Source organism: Astyanax mexicanus, chromosome 20, assembly GCF_023375975.1.
Source record: "Astyanax mexicanus isolate ESR-SI-001 chromosome 20, AstMex3_surface, whole genome shotgun sequence".
NCBI classification, from domain to species: domain Eukaryota; kingdom Metazoa; phylum Chordata; class Actinopteri; order Characiformes; family Acestrorhamphidae; genus Astyanax; species Astyanax mexicanus.
Window position 1 is genome coordinate 14,148,122 of NC_064427.1, and position 17,436 is coordinate 14,165,557.

General features: G+C 40.2%; 2 long non-coding RNA genes across 6 annotated transcripts in view; both read right to left on the reverse strand.

Annotated features, from left to right (window-relative positions):
* Nucleotides 1–2,181: 2,181 nt before the first annotated feature.
* On the reverse strand, nucleotides 2,182–7,163 carry LOC103046834 (uncharacterized). 2 transcript variants are annotated; one of them, XR_007427569.1, is made up of 3 exons: nucleotides 6,121–7,163; nucleotides 5,839–5,924; nucleotides 2,182–4,925 (listed from the first exon to the last, which is right to left on the reverse strand). It is a non-coding gene; the product is annotated as an uncharacterized LOC103046834 (long non-coding RNA). The 2 variants fall into 2 exon arrangements; XR_453678.4 differs by having other exon boundaries at nucleotides 5,839–7,163.
* Nucleotides 7,164–12,909: 5,746 nt separating this feature from the next.
* Nucleotides 12,910–17,436, reverse strand: part of LOC125784888 (uncharacterized) — a 6,989-nt gene continuing 2,462 nt past the window's right edge. The window contains exons 3-5 of one of the 4 annotated variants that reach the window (XR_007427500.1): nucleotides 16,361–16,496; nucleotides 16,204–16,325; nucleotides 12,910–15,460 (exon numbers count right to left, since the gene is read on the reverse strand). This is a non-coding gene — a long non-coding RNA (uncharacterized LOC125784888). Of the gene's footprint in view, nucleotides 15,461–16,203; nucleotides 16,326–16,360; nucleotides 16,497–16,811; nucleotides 17,017–17,436 lie in introns of all 4 variants that reach the window. The other 3 variants (XR_007427501.1, XR_007427498.1, XR_007427499.1) reach the window with 3 other exon arrangements.

Below are 17,436 nucleotides of genomic sequence, written 5' to 3' on the forward strand. Positions count from 1 at the left end.
AGGGACTTTCCGCCATGTTTTAAACACCAGTCATAGAACATTAATAATGAGGATTGGCTTATAATACTTAATTCATTTTTGGTATTTGTTGCAAAATCATAAGGAATAGAGAAAATGGTTGCTTTGGTAAAAGTATGTAAGACAAAAATGCATCAAGTTCCATGTTGGACATGTGAACAAAGGGGGTTAGGGCACTAAGTTCTAGAACTCTGATGGTGGGAATGTTTTCAAATTCTCAGCATCCTTACAAAGGTATCAGTTGCCTCTGGTTGTGGATGTACCTGTGCTTTTTAGTCTGTACTATCGTTCTGAGAGGCAGGTGAAGCCTCTGACTTGCCTAGATGATCTTCATTAGTAGAGAAATCCACACTAGTGCCAGGACACAAAAATATGTGAGGGTCACTGATCCTTTTTTGGAAATGAATAGAAAAACTGTCCAAGGGCTCATATTGAACAGTGTTGTGCAAAGAACATATATTTCATCTATATCATATGGGAGAGCAGCTTTCCTTCCAAGTGTCTCTTTTTGACACAAAAAAAAGAGTTTATATTGTTTAATCTAGTAAAAGAAACAAGGAAACAAGCTAAATGTATTGCAATGGTTGCTAAACATAGTACAATCATCATCCACAGGTTCATCATGTTCTTTATTAAGCTATACTTTTATTTTGTTTAATGTAGCGAATGGTAAACAAAACACCCTAACTAAATATACATGAAACACAGGTACGTTGAGCTTTGTAGTGTCCTGTACCATCCAGTGTGGTGATTTTAATCCTGTATAGTTATACTTACTACTGCACTACACAGCACACACAACCTTGTGTTAGCACTATTAGCTGTGTTCTATCACATGGCTGTGTATGTGTGTGTGGAGAAAGCAACAGGGGAAGTGATCCATCAAATTGTTTTTTTTAACGTGTCTCTGTGTCTGTAGAACAAAAGTGACGCATCGCAATGATCTCTTTAGACCATATAGTCCTTATGCTATGGGTTTTTTTCCCAGTCTGAAATTAAATACACTTGTGTACATTCAAAAATACACACACACATATAGTAACAGGCAGAGGACAGGGTAAAACTGAATAGGAAATATTTGCACAATCAACAGTTATACTTTAATATTGTACAGTGCATGTTTTTGTAGTCAAAGCTCATATGTAAAAACTATTTAACACATCAGATCTTTATCATACATAACATAATTCAAATGTCAAAAATAAAATTCACCATCTATGGGCTAATATACAGTTGATTTTTTTTTTTTAAATGATACAAGCAGAATTGCTTTTCATCAAACAAATATACCTAATATGAAGTGATGCCTCTATGGGTAATAGGTGGAATGTGATGAGAAGTCATGTTTAACTGCTCCTGACAACCATGAATGAAGTGCTAATCTTGTCACATATAAGGCAGATCATCAGACTCATTTTGACACCTTTTTTTAAATAAAAAAGGACATGTAATAGATTCATATTTGAACGCTAAAGCCTGTTTAGTGGGAGATTTAAAAAATAGTTTTATTGTGAGCAGTTGTGAGGGTCCAGTGGGAGCACTGTCACACTACCAGTCCAAAAGTGGCGTCTTCACTTGCTGGAATTCTTACTTCCAAAAAGGGACTGCTCTTTATTTTGTGGTTTAAAGTATTTACTACACTGGACATTCAACTCCATCAAGTAATGTTTACATTTTTTAAATGCTCTCTAAATAAAAAAAAACAAAGCAAAACAAAACACACCAACCTTTTGCCTAAATTACAGCTTCAAACAAAAGGAATTTAGTTTCAGCTTAAAATCTTATTTAAACTCATCCTTAACTCCCCATCATTCAAGTCATCAGTTTGTTAATATTTACAAGCTCCGGTTTTATACGACAGTTACAGTTTTCTATAAATGTTACACATAACTGTTAAAATGCGTATTATACAATTAACTTCAACTGTACTATACACAAATCAAAACAAAGCATTAATTATAATACTTCCTGGAGTGTACAGTGTCAGTAACCTTTCAGTGGCTGAACAGCTGCTTTAGAATATGATCTGTTTGTGCTATGACAATTACACAGAGAGTGGGTGTGACATGCACACCTTATGACTGACTGATTAAAGTATGTGTGTTTGTGCCTGTTGAGGAAAAGTCCTGACATATGAAAAAATAATACAGATATCCCAGTCACTTGTTAATGGGGTCTATGTGAGTGATTTATTGGACAAAAATAAATAAACATACAAGGAAACACATTATATTTACACTTTTTTTTTTACATTTACATAAGCACACACAAATACATAATACACAAATGTCATACAGAAAACAGCATTTTTTTAAGAGGAGAGATCCACTTAAGAACAGGATGTTCAGAACACTAGTAAGGAAACATACTCCCTGAGTCTGCAAGCCAACCAGACGTCCCAGAGTCACAAAAAAAGCCTCTTCATCATAAGTCTGTGGAAAAAAACAAGTCATCCTACAAAAGGTAAGTCGGCTTGGCCCTGCATTTTAACGGGGGCAGAATAAGCATTAATTGGTCAAGCCATGACTCGACTCAAATAAAAATTGCGGGCAGAAACAATGGATGAACAAATAAACACAGTCATGAGACTCTGAGAGAAAAAAAATGTTGAGCAACACAGGCATGGTTCCAGAGAGGAGGGGGAAGTACAGAACTGTGTCATAATAGTGTGTGTTGCAATAAGGTGTGTTCTTTCTGGATTCTGAAGAAATGTAAGTAGATTTAGGCCAGCCCCAGAAACATACACGCTGTACACACAAAGATGCACGCACGCACACACAGCCTCCTTCTGGGAAGCAAGCAATACATTTCTGAGCAGAGGTGTAGAAATCAAAGGTGATAATCACTTTGTTTTTTGATTGTTTTACATTAGGAATCTACCTGTTGTAAAAGAGGAGTAAGAGATCCATACACTGTTCTCTCCATATAGACCTTTCTTCCATTAGAGCAGGAGAAGTCATGAAAAAATGGCAGCAACAACAAACTAAGACTATAAGACACAATTTTAGATGAAAGAGCCCAAAATGTCAGACAGCCTACAGACTGTTGTCGCCATGCAATGTAACAGCCAACACCAGTCTGATAAGCTATCTGACACACTGGGAGAGACGGATGGAAATGCCTGAACCACACACAAAATAGAACAAAAAGAAGAGAAGAAAAACACTTACCATAGACAAAGAGGAAAGCACGGGGGTGTTGGTGGTATGGTAGGGTAAGGAACCGTACATTATTTTATATAAGAATGATTTAAATCCCTTCATGCCAGAGAAAAATGCTATTCCCATTCAGCTGTGTGTGTGTGTGGGCACTAGCTGAGCTCAGTCTAGCCTTTCGCCTGTCTCTTCCGTTCCCTCTCGCTCCCTCTCTCTCATCCTCGCTGCCAGCAGCACAGTGCATCGAGTTCAATCCAGGGTTCAGTTAAGGTAACGGCAAAGAAACTCCACACTGTTCCATTTTTTATACGCCTGAAGCGTCCAGGGTAGCATACCAGGGCAGTGTTACAAAAAGGCACAGAGGAGGGGAAAAAACATTTCACAAGCAGTTAAAAAATGAAAAAAAAAAGAAAGAAACCCATCAATGAGGTTTTGTCACAAACTGACTATAGAGAATGCATGAATAAACAATGACACAACCCTATTTTAAGTGTGGGCCTGTGTTAATAAACATGACAAAAAAGGAATGTGCTTAGATTATAAACTTCTAAATAAATTGCACTACTGACAGTACCTACAGACCTGCAGAAACTGTTCTCTGTGTTACTGACATACTATCAGCTAGTCCCATCAGCACTAGCAGTACGGCCCAGTCAGATATGACTGTTCTGCGTAAGTGAAAACTATTGTAGGCAGGAAGTATTTCAGAGAAAACCCTCACTGAGGATGTAAAGAATATGTGAGAAATGGAACTACACACTAATGGCAAGCAAGCAAGCAACCACCCACGCACATATGTGCGCAAACACACACACACACACACACACCTTAATCTAATTCAGTGTATTGTTGCATCTGGTTACACAGTTCTGGTCTGACTGATTTGCTCTCGTTCTCCCTCTAGAAACAAAAAAATGACTTCAGACAAAGGCAACATTATGAGTATGTATACAGTCTGGGATTGTTTTAAACTCACAATAAAAAATTACAGTTTAAGCATATAATCTACCACAGACCATTAAAGTCAAATATGCACCAAACCCTCTACCTGAGATCTTTAATAAAATGTGCAGTTAGATCTGCGAGTACTTTGTCGACACATTATATGCTAAACAAGATTTAAAAAATATGCTAAACTGCATTTACAAAAACACCACTGGAAGGACATAAAAGTCTGTAATGTACTCACAAGTAAGTAAGTTAAAATAATCCAAAATTAAATTATATTACATTCCTGGTAAGCTCCTCTTACATATCTAATAAATCCAGGCATAAATATTTCACAATGCTGTATGTAGTAATCTGGCATATATAGTATACAAACACACATATGTGTTGTATCTTAAGGCATGAATAAGGCTTGCTTAGAGATCAAAGGACTTTTAAAATATGCTGATGTTCACTTCCTGACACGTCACACTACACTAGACTGCCACTAAATCTAAGATATCGCTCCACAACCTTACTTACCGCATTGACTATACTAGACATATGAGTTAGCTTCTGATAAGAGTCAGAAATGCTAAATGAAGGGCATAAAAACCCATAAATATGTGGAAACATCGAAGACATCTAGGTAAATCAAATCAACATTCATGCATCTACACTCAAGTTCCCTCACTTAATATTGTCCTCAGAGTATTTCTGCTGATGGATGTGTTTAAGGTAGTAGTAGTGTATGATGAAGCAGACAAAAAACAAACCCTTAATGTATCCAGTTCTCGGAGGTCCAGAAGAGCCAGTGTTTTTTTCCTGCAGAATGGAAAGGTAACACACAAAAGGAAAAAAACATAAGTAACAAAACTGATATTTCGGTACTCTCCCATCATACAGCAAACTAAAATCAGAACATTGTGATTAATGTTTAAATAGCCTCACTATTCACTTTTCCTCCTCCATCTTTCCCTCTATTGTTTTGTCATAGCTGGATTTAGGCTAAATGATACTCACTGGCATCCTCCTCTTGTATTGCCAGTTTAATGACCTGCTTTTCCCCAGTCGCAGCAGAAGGTTCCAGAATAAAGTTTTTTTTTTCCAGAAACTGCTGTAATATGCTACAGTGTGACTGCAGCCACCCGACATCCCACAACACCTACAACCTGGATACATTATATTAACATTTAAAAATCCAGAAAAACAGGCCCGCACAGACAGGTGGCCTTACAGAAGCCAGGATGAGAGACGGTGTCTCTTTGTTTCTACACACAGTTGTGAGGAGAGATTGTCAGTGGCAGGAATTGGGAGTACAGTTCCCCCTCCCCCTCCTCCGCCCCCCAGGGCCCCTCCCGTCTCGGACAGCCCGCGCCGGGTTCAACAGGGTTCGGCTGCAGAGGGCTGGGGGAGGGGGAGTGGTAGTGTGACGCGGGGGAGTGTCCGGTTCACTCAGAGGAGCTCCAACTGCTGAGCGTGACTCAGCATCCTGCACGAGCCAGAGCCCGAGCAGCCCACGCCGCTACAGCCGCCGCTCAGCCCCCCACACCCGGCCACTGACTCCACACCCCGCCGCCGCGCAGCGCAGCGCCGGCCCCCTGTACTTACACCACTGACCCCACACTACACTACACACTGCTACAGGACACGACCAACAGACACCAGCAGCGCTGAGCCAGTAACAGAAGACTTAAAGAGAAATAAGAACCTGACGGATCCGGGCTGAGATACTCACAGCCGGCGAGGTTTCTCCGGTACGATGCTGCTGCGCCTCCCATCCTCAGGATACTCCTTGAAGAGGTGCCGAACAGGGAAACAACCCTGTACAGGGAGGAGGGGGTACATACAATTACTACTCATCAATACTACAGGGCAGAAGAGTCTCCTTCAGAGAGAGAGAGAGAGACAGAATATGAGGCAGAACACTGCTAAACCCTTCATGAATACAGAGAGAAACTCTATGAAAAAAGAGCAGAAAAAGGAAAAAAAAACTAAAAAAAAAAAAAATTTGAGTGACCTCAGGTACAAGGCTAAAACAAAGAAGCATCCACGCTGCCCGCAGTGTCCCTCGGCTCAGGAGAAGGAAGAAATGAATGATTTCTGAGAACTCTCACATTTATCACTGGCGGTTCCTGTAAGAACTGGTTTCAGCCAATTAATGGGGAAGTGAGTCGTAGCTGTGTCATCACTGGCTGAAGGAGAGTCCAACGTCCCACCCACTAACAGGGCAGAGGAGGAGTCTTTGAAGAGACAGCCCATATTAGGAAAACCCTTTTATGAGATTTAGCCACCAAGTAGCCGCCCCCCACCCCCTTCCTCGATGCCCCCCCACACACACAGTCTCTCTCTCACTCACACAAACACCACACACACACGAACACACACAGACACACACACACACACACAAAATTGGTATGGCATGGCCCCTCACAGTCGTTTAGCATTCAACAAAATTTAACAAATCTAAAAAGTAATAAAAACCTGAGGTAACATTCTCTATAAAGCTTGGTAAACAATTAGACAATAAGTCCTTGTTCATCTTCCTGTGACGTTAACATCTATTCATATCGTCTAATGTGACACATCGAACCCTTTGTTTTACCTCCTATCGTCATGTGTCGTGTGGTTTTCTTAGAACTTTCATTTCTACATTTTGAGAAAGACAGTAAATTTCACACACTGGAGGAGTACAAGCATGTCTGTGGTCAATGGCTGAAACATCTAATTATTAACCAATCATACTGTCTTAGACACCTCTGATACAAGTAAACAAGAAAAAATATGTTTAAAAAAAACATTACTTCATCATAATTTATACATGATTTTATTACCCATCTAAAGACACTAAGAACATTAAGACGCTCACAGTTCACAAGCTCTACCTTAACTTTACCTTGATCAAAACCTTTTTGAGAGAGATTAGTGTACAGATGTGTAGAGTAAAAGAGTAAAAATTTCTCCGCACAAGAACAAAGTCTGGAACCAAGTCTTTGTTCTGGAGAAGTGGCAGTCTGGACGTGAGCAATAGTGAGTCAGCACCCGGTCGACTCAGCTATTACACTGGGAAAAAACTCAAACCAGCTATCAGAAACTGCTTCTTAGACTTGAGGACTACCGTAAAAATGCCTCCTGCATAAAACAAGGATTTTCACTGTATATCTGGAAAATTCTCTGGAATTGAGGATCTCTTTGGACAAAATTAACACATGATGGACTAACTGAGAGACAGATGGAGATCTTTTGTGTTTCTGACCCCAAATCTCAGCCTATATACTATAGAATGTAGATGAACATGTTAAATGTCTTGGAAAAAACGATTGATGAAACCATAATCTGTTCATGATGGAGCTCATGCGCTTATTACAGTGAGGGACAATAAAAGTAAGTACTTGAAGAGTTTTCAGATAAACTTTGAATATACTGTCCAAAAATGTTTAAAATTTAATTTTAAATTTATGTATATATATATATATATATATATATATATATATATATATATATATATATATATATATATATATATATTTATTTATTTATTTATACACATATATATATATATATTTATACACATATATGCATTTACGATTTCCAGAAATGACTGTTTAGCAATTACATAATACTTGCAAACTGCAACTTAAATTTAAATACATCAATATATCAAATATATATAAATATATCAAAATATCAATGTCTGAAATCTATATTTCAGCATGAAATGAAAAGGTGTAAAAATGTACTTGTGAAAGCAAAAAAAAACAAGCAGACAAGAAAAAAAAAGAATTTGCAACATAAAGAAAATTCAACAACAACCATTCTTCATACAAACACCTAATAAAATATCTGCACAATATTTACATTAAATAAGTGGGCAATTAACTTCAATTAAATTGTTAATATTTTATGGGAAAATCAAAATATGAACATATAACATAGTATCTAACAATTAATAATAAAAAATAAAACAAATAAAATGTTATGATCTTCATTATTTAAGGGAGAAGAACAAAACAATTGCAAAACAAATGTTGGCTTTAACAATAGTGCTCATTAAATACAGAAAACACAATTTGTAAGAAATTAAAGATTACAGAATCTGCAGATACCGCTTAAAAATATAAAAAAGCGCAATAGCATCGAAAATAAAACTGCTTAAATTAATTGTGACAGGATTAAACGATAGCAATAATCTTGTTTAATGAACATCAGTAACCCTAATAAAATAATATATTAAAATATGAACCATTATGTAATAATATTTAACATATATGAAAAAGTGCATTAAAGTAGTGGCATTACTCTGAAAATAATTTACTCATAACAATATGGGCTGTAAACTTAATACAGAGCAGAACATACATATACAGCCTCATCTGTAGCAAGACTGGAGTGTTAAAGAAAATACAGTGGGCAGAATAGTGAGTGTGTGTCGTGTTTAATGTGTACAAGTACTGTGTGTGTGAGGAATATGCTGCACACATATGACATACAGCATATAAAGTACAAATTATGTGACAAGCATACATTGTGTAGTGTGCAGATCCAAGCATAGCATATAAAGTGATGTGTGTGTGTGTGTGTGTGTGTGTGTGTGTGTGTGTGTAAGAAGATACATATAATGCAAATATTTTTCATTGCATTCAGTAATAACAAATGTGCCGTGATTCAATGATTCATTTAGGATGATAGCAGATGATTAGTCCTGTCTTCATGGCTGTTCTGAGAACAAAGGTTTTGAGAAACCCAGCCCAACACCTGCCTTTGCAGCCCCTGCTGCAGCTTGCAAACCCTTCTTACTCAGCTCAAGACAGATTCAGGACAATCAACAGCAACAGCAACAACAACAACAAGTGCACATATGAAAAGAGGCAGATTGGACCTTTGCAAAGAACAGCAGAGCCTGTAGGTTACACATACTGGCATGACAGCGGGCTGCTCACCTATTGGCCAACACCAAATAATTGTGTGAGGCTTTTTCTGTCATCAGACTCAACCAAATCAACTCATCCTGATGTGTGAGTAAACGGTGGTCCACAGCAATCTCAAACAAGCAGGTCTTTGTGATCCATTAGCAGAACTTGAGCAAACTGAGTAGGGGTTTCCCTCAAGCTCCACTAATATAAAGAAGAGATTTTGGAGGGAATTAAACATTGTTCTCATCCTCCCTAACAAAGCTAAAAACATTCTAACCAAACATCGTTTTCTGTAGTAGTTCATCGTGTTTTTCCCCCACAGAATTCACTTCCTTGAGACTCTGGATTCCTCAGCCCCTGAGTCACACAAGACCTTTGACCTCTGGTCCCCATCATAACTTGTAGATGAGAACGAAGAACAAGTGGGAATGCACACATAGACACACACAAAACGTGAACATACAGCACAGAAACACACACACAAACACACACACTCACATGTCAGATAATACTGCATTTTATACAGTCCCCTCCAAAGGTATTGGAACAGTGAGGCCAATCCCTTTATTATATTGGTTCAGATAAATGTTCAATCCTCTGAACTGTGTATCAGATCTAGATGTAAAAACCTGGAAATAAAAACTGAAATACTGATATTTTGTCTCATATTCATATGAAAAACCCGGTTCAATGAAAAACCTGGTGGTTCTAGTGTATGGCAGCAATAAAAGGATTGGCCTAACTGTATCAATACTTTTGGAGGGGAGTATAACATTATGCATTAAACACAGCATGAAGCAATTTCAGTAACGCTTCAGTTCTTTATAAAAAACACCGCTTTTCATGTTGAAATAAAATCAGATACAAACTAAGGTGAGGCATTTTGGGCAGCCCACGGGGCCTTTCACCTCCATTCTGTTCCTCTGTGTGTGTGTGTGTGTGTGTCGGCTACAGCCGGATCCATGTTACACCAGGATCTTTCCTCATGATTCATAAGCAACCAACATGACTTGTCCTGAATAGAGATCCCCAAACTCAGGGTGTTGTTCAGACACACATCTGCACTCACACAAAAATGGACAGCACACACAACCAGTCCTGTACCAGCTGTGCAGCCTGCTTAAACAGTGAAAGAACAAAAAAGAAGGAAAGAGAAGGATGAGGTCAACCCTGTTATGGAAAAGTCAAGCTCTGAGAGAGGGAGAAGTGAGTTTTGCCCTCATGGGTCACCACACATTGGGAAAAACCTACAATAAAGGTGCTGATACTTCAGCACCTTCCAAAAGTAGGAGTACAATAAATGTATTCCAAGAATGTATGTTGGATAGGCCCAGCTTTGATTCTCCCCTGTTCAGTGGTCTACAGCAATCATTCGCACCCACCAACCAATCCTTGCATACACTTATAAAGTGTGTAATATGTCAGCTAATAGCCATATTTTATGCCCAATATTTAAACAATGCAGCAGACTGCAGCATTGTTATGCAGGTCAAGCCATCAATTTCTAAAACTGCAAAATGAAGACAGATAGTTCAATTAAAATGGCCTAATTAACCCTAAAAATAAGTTAATGCTGCACCTTGCATGGATTAAAAGACAAGGAGGTGGGTGTGTGTGTGTGTGTGTAGGGGAAGAAGTGATACAGTGAGCTGCTGCTGATGCCAATGTCCATCCTCTAGTGCCTTTCCTTTCCTGCACATATCGATCCACTTGCCCATTCGGCACCCCAGCAGGAAGCGAAAACGTCCACTGGCCGATTAGGCAAAGCTCTAGTGCAGTGGGATAGTGTGGACTTTCACGGTCCTCAGTGAAATGCAAATTCTACGTATAATGTATTACGATATACATTCTACATAGATGAAGATTTGCAGCTAAAATTTACTGATATATAAAAATGAACTGGTAGACTTCATAATACACAGTAAATTACTAAAAGGTAACCAACAAAAATATGTTTAGGATACATATTTTCTGTATTTATTGTGATATTAAAAAATACATGGAATTTCAACAGATTTCACAAAACGTCAATGATTCAACTTGTCATGACATCAATAATCCCCTTTGTGTATCCAATATTAAAGATATGACATGGGAGAATAGAGTAATTATTGTTCTTTTATATCAAGCAGCAACAATTTAGTTTAATATAATAATACATGTCCATGATATGACCCGCCCTTATTACTGACTTAATATTAAAATAATAATCATCAAACACTTAAATTCTCTCTTCATGTTCCCCCAGTACCAGACAAACAACACTGTGCAGCACAAAAACACAGCATTCAAAAACACACCCACCCACCTTTACACTACACTACACACACACACTCTACACACACACACACACACACAAACTCTACACACACACACACACACACACACTCTACACACACACACACACTCTACACACACACACACACACACAAACTCTACACACACACACACACACACACTCTACACACACACACACACACTACACACACACACACACTCTACACACACACACACACACTCTACACACACACTCACACACACTCTACACACACACACACACACACACACTCTACACACACACACACACTACACACACACACACACACACACACACACACACTCTACACACACACACACACTCACACACACTCTACACACACACACACACACACTCTACACACACACACACACTCTACACACACACACACACACACACACACTCTACACACACACACACACACACACACACTCTACACACTCACACACACTCTACACACACACACACACACACACACTCTACACACACACACACACACTACACACACACACACACACACACACACTCTACACACACACACACACACATACTCTACACACACACACACTCTACACACAGACTACACACACACATACACACACTCTACACACACACACACTCTACACACACACACACACACACACACACATACTCTACACACACACACACACACTCTACACACACACACACTCTACACACACACAAAACACACACACACACACACTCTACACACACACACAAACTACACACACACACTATACACACACTCTACACACACACACTCTACACACACACACACACACTCTACACACACACTCTACACACACACACTATACACACACACACTCTACACACACACACACTCTACACACACACTCTACACAAACACACACACTCTACACACACACACTCTACATACAAACACACACACACACACACACACTCTACACACACTCTACACACAGTCTACACACACACACACACACACTCTACACACACTCTACACACAGTCTACACACACACACACACAAACACACGCACTCTACACACACACTCTACACACACACACTCTACAAACACACACTCTACACACACTCTACACACACACACACACACACACTCTACACACACACACACACACACTACACACACTCTACACACATACACCCATCTTTACACCACACCACACACACACACTACACACACTCTACACACATACACCCATCTTTACACTACACACACACACTACACAGATACACCCATCTTTACACTACACACAAACACACACTACACACACACACATACACCCATCGTTACACTACACACACACATACACCCATCTTTACACTACACACAAACACACACTACACACACACACATACACCCATCTTCACACTACACACACACTACACACATACACCCATCTTTACACCACACACACACACACACACACTACACACATACACCCATCTTCACACTACACACACACACACTACACCCATCTTTACACTACACACACACACTACACACTCTCTACACACATACACCCATCTTTACACCACACACACACTCTACACACATACACCCATCTTTACACCACACACACACTACACACACTCTACACACACACACCCATCTTTACACCACACCACACACACACACACTACACACACTCTACACACATACACCCATCTTTACACTACACACACACACAAACACACACACACTTACACAAACTCTACACACATACACCCATCGTTACACTACATACACACATTTACACACGTACACCCATATTTACACTACACACACACACACACACACACATACACCCATCTTTACACTACACACACACTACACACATGCACCCATCGTTACACTACACACACACTACACACACACACACACATACACCCATCTTTACACTACACACACACACACCCATCTTTACACTACACACACACTCTACACACACCCATCTTTACACTACACACACACACACACATCTTTACACTACACACACACACTACTCAGATACACCCATCTTTACACTACACACACACACACACACACTACACACACACACACATACACCCATCTTTACACTACACACACACACACACTACACACATACACCCATCTTTACACCACACACACACACTACACACACATACACCCATCTTCACACTACACACACACACACTACACCCATCTTTACACTACACACACACACACACACTACACACTCTCTACACACATACACCCATCTTTACACTACACACACACACACAAACACACACATCTTTACACCACACTACACACACACTACACACACTCTACACACACAAACACACACACACTTACACAAACTCTACACACATACACCCATCGTTACACTACATTCACACATTTACACACGTACACCCATATTTACACTACACACACACACACACTACACACACACCCATCTTTACACTACACACACACTACACAGATACACCCATCTTTACACTACACACACACACACACTACACACACACACACATACACCCATCTTTACACTACACACACACACACACACCCATCTTTACACTACACACACACTACACACACACACCCATCTTTACACTACACACACACTACACACATACACCCATCTTTACACTACACACACACTACACACATACACCCATCTTTACACTACACACACACTACACACATACACCCATCTTTACACTACACACACACTACACACATACACCCATCTTTACACTACACACACACTACACACATACACCCATCGTTACACTACACACACACATACACCCATCTTTACACTACACACACTACACACATACACCCATCTTTACACTACATACACACTACACACATACACCCATCGTTACACTACACACACACATACACCCATCTTTACACTACACACACACTACACACACACACCCATCTTTACACTACACACACACTACACACATACACCCATCTTTACACTACACACACACTACACACATACACCCATCTTTACACTACACACACACTACACACATACACCCATCTTTACACTACACACACACTACACACATACACCCATCTTTACACTACACACACACTACACACATACACCCATCGTTACACTACACACACACATACACCCATCTTTACACTACACACACTACACACATACACCCATCTTTACACTACATACACACTACACACATACACCCATCGTTACACTACACACACACATACACCCATCTTTACACTACACAAACACACCCATCTTTACACCACACTACACACACACTACACACACTCTACACACATACACCCATCTTTAAACTACACACACACCCTACATACACACACTACACACATACACCCATCTTTACACTACACACACACTACACACATACACCCATCTTTACACCACACACACACACACTACACACACACATATACCCATCTTCACACTACACACACACACACACTACACCCATCTTTACACTACACACACACTACACACTCTCTACACACATACACCCATCTTTACACCACACACACACACTACACACACTCTACACACATACACCCATCTTTACACTACACACACACACACTACACCCATCTTTACACTACACACACACACTACACATTCTCTACACACATACACCCATCTTTACACTACACACACACACACACAAACACACACCCATCTTTACACCACACCACACACACACTACACACACTCTACACACATACACCCATCTTTACACTACACACACACACACACACACACCCATCTTTACAATACACACACACACTACACACTCTCTACACACATACACCCATCGTTACACTACACACACACACACACACACACACACACTACACCCATCTTTACACTACACACACACACTACACACTCTCTACACACATACACCCATCGTTACACTACACACACACATACACCCATCTTTACACCACACACACACACTACACACACTCTACACACATACACCCATCTTTACACTACACACACACACACACTACACCCATCTTTACACTACACACACACACTACACACTCTCTACACACATACACCCATCTTTACACTACACACACACACACAAACACACACCCATCTTTACACCACACCACACACACTACACACACTCTACACACATACACCCATCTTTACACTACACACACACACACCCATCTTTACACTACACACACACTCTACACACACCCATCTTTACACTACACACACACACATCTTTACACTACACACACACTACACAGATACACCCATCTTTACACTACACACACACATACACCCATCTTTACACTACACACACACACACACACTACACACATACACCCATCTTTACAACACACACACACACACACACACACACACTACACACACATACACCCATCTTCACACTACACACACACACACACTACACCCATTTTTACACTACACACACACACTACACACTCTCTACACACATACACCCATCTTTACACCACACACACACTACACACACTACACACATACACCCATCTTTACACCACACACACACTACACACACTCTACACACATACACCCATCTTTACACCACACACACACACTACACACACTCTACACACAAACACACCCATCTTTACACCACACCACACACACACACTACACACACTCTACACACATACACCCATCGTTACACTACATACACACATTTACACACGTACACCCATATTTAAACTACACACACACACACTACACACACACACACCCATCTTTATACTACACACACACTACACAGATACACCCATCTTTACACTACACACACACACACACACTACACACACACATACACCCATCTTCACACTACACACACACTACACACATACACCCATCGTTACACTACACACACACACATACACCCATCTTTACACTACACACACACACACACACTACACACATACACCCATCTTTACAACACACACACACACACACACACACACTACACACACATACACCCATCTTCACACTACACACACACACACACTACACCCATTTTTACACTACACACACACACTACACACTCTCTACACACATACACCCATCTTTACACCACACACACACTACACACACTACACACATACACCCATCTTTACACCACACACACACTACACACACTCTACACACATACACCCATCTTTACACCACACACACACACTACACACACTCTACACACAAACACACCCATCTTTACACCACACCACACACACACACTACACACACTCTACACACATACACCCATCGTTACACTACATACACACATTTACACACGTACACCCATATTTACACTACACACACACACACTACACACACACACACCCATCTTTATACTACACACACACTACACAGATACACCCATCTTTACACTACACACACACACACACACTACACACACACATACACCCATCTTCACACTACACACACACTACACACATACACCCATCGTTACACTACACACACACACACACACACCCATCTTTACACTACACACACACTCTACACACACCCATCTTTACACTACACAAACACACCCATCTTTACACCACACTACACACACACTACACACACTCTACACACATACACCTATCTTTAAACTACACACACTCAAACACACTCAAACACAACACTCTACACAAACACACACACACACACACGCTCTACACAGACACACTCTACACACACACACACACACTCTACACACACACACACACACACTTACACAAACTCTACACACATACACCCATCGTTACACTACATACACACATTTACACACGTACACCCATATTTACACTACACACACACACACACTACACACACACATACACCCATCGTTACACTACACACACACATACACCCATCTTTACACTACACACACACACACTACACACATACACCCATCTTTACACCACACACACACACACACACACACACTACACACATACACCCATCTTCACACTACACACACACACACACTACACCCATCTTTACACTACACACACATAC